The sequence below is a fragment of the Choloepus didactylus genome, chromosome 16 (genome assembly GCF_015220235.1).
Source record: "Choloepus didactylus isolate mChoDid1 chromosome 16, mChoDid1.pri, whole genome shotgun sequence".
NCBI lineage: Eukaryota > Metazoa > Chordata > Mammalia > Pilosa > Megalonychidae > Choloepus > Choloepus didactylus.
Window position 1 is genome coordinate 52,380,028 of NC_051322.1, and position 8,442 is coordinate 52,388,469.

Genomic DNA, 8,442 nt, shown 5'->3' on the forward strand with positions numbered 1-8,442 from the left:
ACTTACAAAGGGTCCATTCCTACCTGAATGAAGACCAAGACCAAGAACATGTCCAAACTGGGGTTCCCAATTCAATACACTACAGATTCGTTAAGAAACTTGGGGTCTTTGTGCTAGACAAGGGCAGTAGTTCCCAACCTGCTTGTTAAATGGTTTGGAGATTGTGTTTGGGGTCATGAAAATGTCTTGGTAGTGGATGGTAGAAATGGCAGCACAACATCGTGAATCTAATTAATACCATTGATGTGTACACTTAAAATGGTTAAAATGGGAAATTTTGTGTCATATATATTTTAGCAAAATTAAAAAAAAAAAAAAAAAATCACCCCCCAAGCAGGGTTTAAAAAAATTGAGAAGCGTAGGCCTTAACTCTGGAGCTGCTGATCGGTCAGTCTGTGGGGAAGCTTATGAGGCTGTATTTATAAAAATTCTCCAGGGGTTCAACAAGATACAGGGTTAAAGAACTTCTGCTCTGGGGCAGCTGTTTGGGATGAAACAACTCAGCTGAGGCTGGGGAGGGGATTCCACCCAGCATAGGAACCGATTCTCTTCTTCCAAGCTTGGTGGAAAGTCCCTTTACTGATCTTTCATCAGCCATTTACCAAAAACAAGTTTCAAAAGGTTTCTGTGAAATCCTGTGAAAACCAGCCTTCCTTTTCTGAGTTTTCAGATGCTAAGAAAAGATTCCAAGCCCCAAACAAAACAAAGCAAAACAGAAACCAAAAAGCCTAAAGATGTATGCATAATATTTGAAGACTGGTGGTTTTTCTTGGCTTGAATGATCTAGATATCTCTTTTCATTTTGCATGCATAAATTTTTGTGTAGAATAGCAATAAACATGCAAATATAAATTACATACATTCAAAAAGATTTAAATGGATTCAACCATTCTGAAGTGCAAAGTGTCTGGGTAGTTATCAGTTATCTACTAAGTCAGTGCTTTTAAGGCTTTGAAGGCAGCTGCTGAAACTATTTTATCACCTTCCCATGCAGAGGACAAAGCCTATGGAAGCCGGCTGTGGAAGGCAAGGCCCTTCTTCCTTAAGGATGGAGGAATAAAAGAAGGGAGGTAGCACGGAACGTCTCTCTCTTCCAGGCACATCTTGCTCTTCCCTGCAGTCTAATTATATAAATCTCAAGGATATGGCCTGTCACTTCCTTGTAGGTATTTGGGATTTGAAACAATTGCCCCCTCCCCACTCCAAAAAATAAAAAAACAAAAACAGGGCAAGTTGAGTGGGAGAGAAGACGAGGTAGGGAATGGGGACATTGCGATGCGGTTTGGAATGTTAATCTGCTTTCCAGTGGGAGAGCGGGCTGAAAGCAGCCAACAGTGAGAGTGGAAATATTATTATTATTTTTTTCTCCTGCTAATATTAAACACTGTAGGAAGATCAGAACATGATCACAGATATCAAGGGGAATAATTCCAAAATACAGAGGGACATGATTTTGATTTAAAACTTGTTTTTAAAGTCCTACTTTGAAATTATGAAATATTTCTGAGATCATATTTATTTTTTAAGTTAAAGGAAGATTGCATTACCTAAAGGTTTTCAACAAGAAAAAAAAGGCGGGGAGGGAAGAGAAGCTGTTGCTCTGTTTATTTTTGAGTACTTAGAGAAATCTGTTTTGTTGTTTTGAATTATTGCTCTGAAGTTGAAAATTTCAGGAACTGGTTCTAACCAGACAGCAACTGGTTAAAACTGCTGCTGATTTTGTCTGAATTAATTTTTAACCAGTAATAAAGGATACTCTCATGTTCCTATAGGCTGACTGGTCCTTTAAAATATATATATATATATATTTTTTCTTTTGGGGGGGCTAAAATTGTTTTTTTTAAATCCTATTCTGTTTTAGTCATTTGGGTAGGAACATTTACACAGAATAAAAGGAAAGAATTCCTGTTTCATTTACAAAGTTGTTATATCCATGGGATGGACTTTTGCACACTTCCTTGTGTCATATATATGCAACTGTTTTGGATTCTTAATTAGTGCCTCTGCCCAGAATAAATGTTAATTGAAAGAACAAATGAATTAGGCCGTTAAGGGATGAGCTTCAGGAACTCAAAGACCAGTGACTCAGAGAAGCAGGTGGCAGAGAACAGGAAGTAGCCAGAGCAGCTGGCCAAGGCCTGGGTGGTGGAGGCGTCCATCCAGAGCCGAGCTCCAAATCAGAACCCCTGGGGGATGAGGGCATCCAGGGCACCTTCTCTAATGCAGACAGATCCCACTCTGCTTCCAAGGACACAAGTTTTTAGAGTGGGCGAGAAGCAGGTTTCTGGGACAGCCTGCCTGCTGTCCTCTTTTTTCCAACCTTAGCTCCCTTTTTTGTGGAATGCTCCTGCTGGCTTTTCTGCAGCCCCAAGTTCTCAGCCACAGCCACTGCCACTGCAGAGCAAAAATAGCCTGGGAACCTAAGCTGTTCCTCTATTGATGGTGAGGAAGAAGGGACGGAGAGGGCAAGCTGAAGAGAGACGAGGGGTCCCCTGGCATCTGGAAGTAGAACTGCAGTGAGGAAGGCATTCACTCAGCCTCCCCCAATGCCGGATGCTGCGTGAGGCACTGGGGATGTGGTGTGAACACGGCAGGCACGTCCTTGCCCTCATGGGGCTTACAGTCTGACTTTGCGTAGCATCATTAAGCTCGAGTCTCAGCTTGAGCGACTCCATCTTTAAAATTGGTATAATAATTAGGATGCCACATGATGTGAAAATGTATAGTCCAGGCATAGCAGACAATCAGTAAATGTGTTTTTTTTCTTCCCTGTGGAGCCTGAAACTTAATCGTCTATGTAGAAACTTTGGAAAAACAATAGACAGATGGTCAACTGCAGATTCCTTGTACATATAATCAGCACTGCAACACCTTCTTTATCATCTAGTACTCCCCCTTTATTCCACCACATGTTTCCTTTTGGTGATGATTTCATTTTTTCCTCCAAGGTTGTCCTTGATGTTCTTTTTAACCTAATTCCACCCACATACCATATGCTGCAGGATGGTGGCGTTGAGGAGAGGCGCTGAGATTTGTCCTGCCTCCTGCACCTGCCCAGGGCTGGACCTGCCTATATATAGATGGAAATGAGCAGCAGGAATCTCAAAATGTCAAGGCAAGGGAACAGGCAGGTTGCTTTGCTCTGTTTGGGTGCAGTGACATCCACAGTTAGGCATGGCAGTGTTCTCAAATCCCCTGCACACGGATGGCGTGGCTCCCATCCTGCTCTTTCCGGAGCTGCTTGCAATTCTAAGGGCCATGGGTAAAGCAAGTGTGGGGGCTTCTGGGGTCCTACAGCTGCCTTTATGACTGACTGTGCAGGCTCCAGAGTCCTATTGACCTGGTTCAAAACTAACCACTTCCCTCACTTCCCTCTGTCCCTGTGGCCTCCTGATCACCCTGTGTCACAACCACATGTCTTTCCTGTCTACCTATTTATTTTGTCCATGGCACTTATTTCCATTTACCATACTATATATACATATATATATATATGTATATATATAATATACACATATACATATACATGTATACACATACTATATATGTATTTGTCTATTTTCTCTCTCCTCTCTAGACTGTAAACTCCATGATGACAGGGATTTTTGTACATTTTGTTCACTGCCCTATACTCATTAACTAGTATTTTGTCTAGCACAAAATTGTTCTTGTGAGGATCCATGTCAAATAAAGCAGTTAGCCCTTTGATTAAACTAGAATATATATATACAAATCACCCAGAAAAGAACCTCTGTGTTTCTCTCTATGTATTTTGAATCATAGGGAGCTTTTATTTGATGCCATTCAGCAGCGACACAAGTTAACTTAATTCTAGGATACTTCTCCATGAGAATCTCTCAAAGGACAAGCTGCTAAATCCCTTTTAGAAGGAAAAAAAGTATATCCATCTCATTGTGTCAAAAACAATGCACAGACAGTCTGCCTGGGCTGGAGATTCCTGGGGATGGAATCCGAGACGGAAGCACAGAGCGCTGGGGCCGAGGATGGTTTCGCCCAGGTCACCTGCAAGGGTGGTCAGTGGGTGAAGTTGCTGGAAGCTGAGCAGTTGTCCCAGGCAGGAGAGAGAGGTGACACGGGACACGTGGATACGAGGAGGTCTGGCCCACAAAGAGGACTGTCTTCCCGCCCCTCTCTGAAGACGGGCTCCTGGGGTGGGAAAGAAGAAACTAGGAAAATTCCAGTACCAGCTAACAGATATACAGCATTAAAAGAAAACTGGGTGAAGATTTTTACTCCTGTTGTATAACACTGGGGACTTTAGATACACTTTAATTTGAAATCAAGGAATGTAGAGATCAGGACTTGTAAAGAAATCAAGGATGTTAGTGCTTTGACAAAAGCCACTGATTTTGTGAAAGTCTTTATTCTCGGATTTCAGGTAGAGGATGCACTTGCCCTCATCATGTTGGATGACCTCTTCCTGGAGTCTTTTGAAATTACAGATGTTAAGCTTTTAAAGGGAGACTACCTCTCGAGGGCAATAGGAGGAATAGCTGGCAAAGGAGGGAAAACCAAGTTCACTATGGAGAATGTAACCAGGATGGGGATAGTTTGGGCTGATTTGAAAGTTCACATCTTTGGCTCTTTCCAAAACACCGAGATGGCAAGAACTACCATCTACAAGCTTATCCTGGGAAATCCTCCATTAAAGATTTATGGGAATATTCGAGCTGTGGTTAGCAGAGCAGCAGACCGATTCTCATTTCAAATCAGTGATTCTTTGTCTTGTCTTTGGACTCTAGTGAGAAAGACCTTACGTTCTACAAGTGGTCACAGGAAACCAAAGAAAGGATTTTTCAGTCACTTTAAGCCTTGGTCCTTTCTTCCATTCTCAGCCAGAAGCATGAACACAAAGACAAAGTTTGATAATGTTCACACTTAGCAGCTTTTAGGGTAATTTAAATATCAAAATTTAACAGCATTATTATACTTAACCATTGAGTATAATTTATATTTTCATTTAAGATCACATGTAGCAGATTTGCATTGTTTATAGTTATCATTTGGAAGGAAACATCTTGCTTAAACAGTTCTGTATGAATTCATACTTTTTTTTAATTTATAAATTTATAAGTTTTTATAAATTTATAAGCATTTTTTTCTCTATGGATTATATTTAAAAGAGTGATCTCAGAAAAAAAAAAAACAATGCACAAAGCTTGCATGTAAAGCTATGTTGTTGACACTTGGCTGTGAGTTCTGTATTGCAGTGTTTCTCAATGATGGGCTCCAATTACCAGCATCAGAATACCGAGACTGCATGTTAAAACTCAGAGTCCCAGGTTCCAGGTCTCATTCGCTGGGACCTTATAGCCATGCTTTGTACATGGCTCTTGTTAGGACACATCATCAGCAACAATAGCATCCCACATCACCAGCTGTCAGATGCATGTGCTGAGTGCTCAGTAAGTGGCCCAGGGACTAGGTACTGAATCAAGAAAAATCACACTCTTCTTGCCCCAGCTCTCTAAGACACATAGGTTGAATGTTCAAGCACTGGGCAGATCAGAATAAAACTACTAATCTTACACCAGAAAATGAAGTTAGGTATTTTTATATCATCTGCAGATTAAGTATTTAGTGTTTGTGGTTTACTGCATAAAGGAGAAGATAGGACAACAGGTCCCAGGCTAGGTATGTCAAGACTGTCCAGTCTGGGAGAGCAGAGGGTCATGGTAGAAGATTAGGAACTCTATTTTGCCAAGTTCAGCTTGATTATGTACCTATTTTTGTAAATCTTATATGCCTAGATCCACATGGGGAATTCTGTTTAAAAGGAGAATGCAGAGGAGTATGGTACTCAATGTATAAATTATCCACATGCCAAGAATCTGCATTTTATTCTCTTAACTCTTCTATAGTATGATCAATATTTATGTAACAACCAAGACCCAAAATGACTGACTAGTGAAATTAACTTCATTTTAATGATAGAAAAATAATTAACATTATTAAATTATGTTTTACCCCAAATTGCAAAGTTCTGAAAATCTTTTCATTGTTTGATTGAAATAGAAGAGAGGAAGAGAGTACTGTCAACATGCAAATTGATAATTTAATTTATTAAAACTCAAAAGGACTTACGGAGTAGGAGAGGACCTCAGTCAAGGTCATTGAACTCATGTGCCCAAACAAGACTTCTGGTCAAAACTACTGTGGATTCTATTCCAGCCTTTCTGAAGCAAGATGTTTATGCCCCAAGCTTATTCCCAATGGAAATGGGGACTTCTTGGATCCAAAGTTGTTTTTATCCATCATATTCTGTGAGTGTGGTATATTTTAATGCCAATTTTATTTTTCAGTACTATTAGATAATTTTGAGTTACTGAGCAAGATTACATTTATTAAAAATAAATAAAACAAAAAATTTTATATATTTCCCCCATATTGTGACCCTGTCATACTGTTTTTTTTTTTTTTTTATTAAATTCAGTTTTATTGAAATACATTCACACACCATACAATCATCCATGGTACACAATCCACTGTCCACAGTATGATAACATAGTTACGCGTTCATCACCACAATCTATCTCTGAACATTTTCCTTACATCAGAAAGAACCAGAAAAAGAATAAGAAATAAAAGTGAAAAAAGAACACCCAAATCATCCCCCCATCCTCCCCCATTTGTCCTTTAGTTTTTATCCCCATTTTTCTACTCACCCATACACTAGATAAAGGTGGTGTGATCCACAAGGTCTTCACAATCACACTGTCACCCCTTGTAATCTACATTATTATATAATTGTCTTCAGGAGTCCAGACTGCTGGGTTGGAGTTTGGCAGTTTCAGGTATTTACTTCTAGCTATTCCAATACATTAAAACCTAAGAGGTGTTATCTATATAGTACATAAGAATGTCCACCAGAGTGACCTCTCGACTCCATTTGAAATCTCTCAGCCTCTGAAACTATTTCATTTCATTTTGCATCCCCCTTTTGGTCAAGAAGATACTCTCAGTCCCATGATGCCAGGTCCACATTCATCCCCGGGAGTCATATTCTGCATTGCCAGGGAGATTTACAACCCTGGGAGTCGGGTCCCACGTAGGGGGGAGGGCAGCGAGTTCACCTGTCGAGATGGCTCAGTTAGAGAGAGAGAGGGCCACATCTGAGCAACAAAGAGGTACTCAGGGGGAGATTCTTAGGCACAACTACATGCAAGTTTAGACTCTTCCTTTGTGGTAACGAGCTTCATAAGGGCAAGTCCCATGCTCAAGGGCTCAGCACATCAAACCGCCAGTCCCAATGTTTGTGACAACATCAACACCAGTCCAGGTGAGGATGTCCAACACATCCACACCTTCCCCCAGATCCTCGGGGTTGGGGAGGGGGAGGCTGTAAATATGTTTTTTATTATCTGCCCAAATTACTCTAGGATGTGTCACTATTTCACTCCAGCCTATACTAACCTACCGTATCTCACTTCCTATTCAAAGTTCCATGCAATTGTGGTGTTTTAACAAATTGACTGTAGAGTTGTACTGTTTAGAAAATTTAGATCCTGTACCAAACAGATATCTCTTCCCTTGGTCTCACATGGAAATTGAAGTTTTAAAACACAATCAGTTTCAACCTTTACACTTTGGCTTGGCTTGCCCTGGTCTTAACCAGACCTGCTTCATTCATATCACTAATTGAAGTCTGGGCTCTTTTTCCAGCTTTTTTTTTTTTTTGACAGTGGCTGTATGCACTAATACTGACATTCATATCTGCTGAGCTCTAGCTCTGAGTTTCACGTGTCTCAGAGATATGCATTGTTCCAGAGACCAATCAGGTTATACGATAGGGGATCAGCATCTCAAAGTTTAGAGATAGGCATTACAATTCAGGGATAGAGTTAACTGCTGTAAGAGCTTACAATCTAGGGACCATTACAATTATTGTGTCCACGTTAGGCTATGTTCTAAGATTCAATTCTGAGTTTACACATTGTAGTTAGTCCATATTGGTAAGGCATCATCCCTCTCACCATGTTTTCTGCAACACTTTTACTCCTATATATATATTTTCCTACAATTTTATAGAGTTATATTCACACACCATACATTTATCCACAGTGTACAATCAGTTGTTCATGGTATCATCATAAAGTTGTACATTTATCACCACAAGCAGCACTTGAACATATTGATTACTACAAGAAAACTTGTTTTTTTTTTTTTAGCAATAAGAAAAAAATGATAAAAAGAAAAATAACATGTCATACAATACAATATACTAGTAAGGACAGCAAATAACACCACTACCAAGAATCCCATATTCCTCCTCTATATCCCCCTCATATACATTTAGCATTGGCATATTGCCTTTGTTACATTTAATGGAGGTATATTACAATGTTACTATTGACCATAGACTCCAGTTTGCTTTGATTATGTTTTTTCCTGAATACCATCCCCTTTTCAACTCTCTACATG

General features: G+C 39.9%; 1 pseudogene; it reads left to right on the plus strand.

Moving 5' to 3' along the window:
- Window positions 1–3,964: 3,964 nt before the first annotated feature.
- Window positions 3,965–4,701, plus strand: LOC119511802 (annotated as a pseudogene).
- The last annotated feature ends 3,741 nt before the right edge of the window (window positions 4,702–8,442 follow it).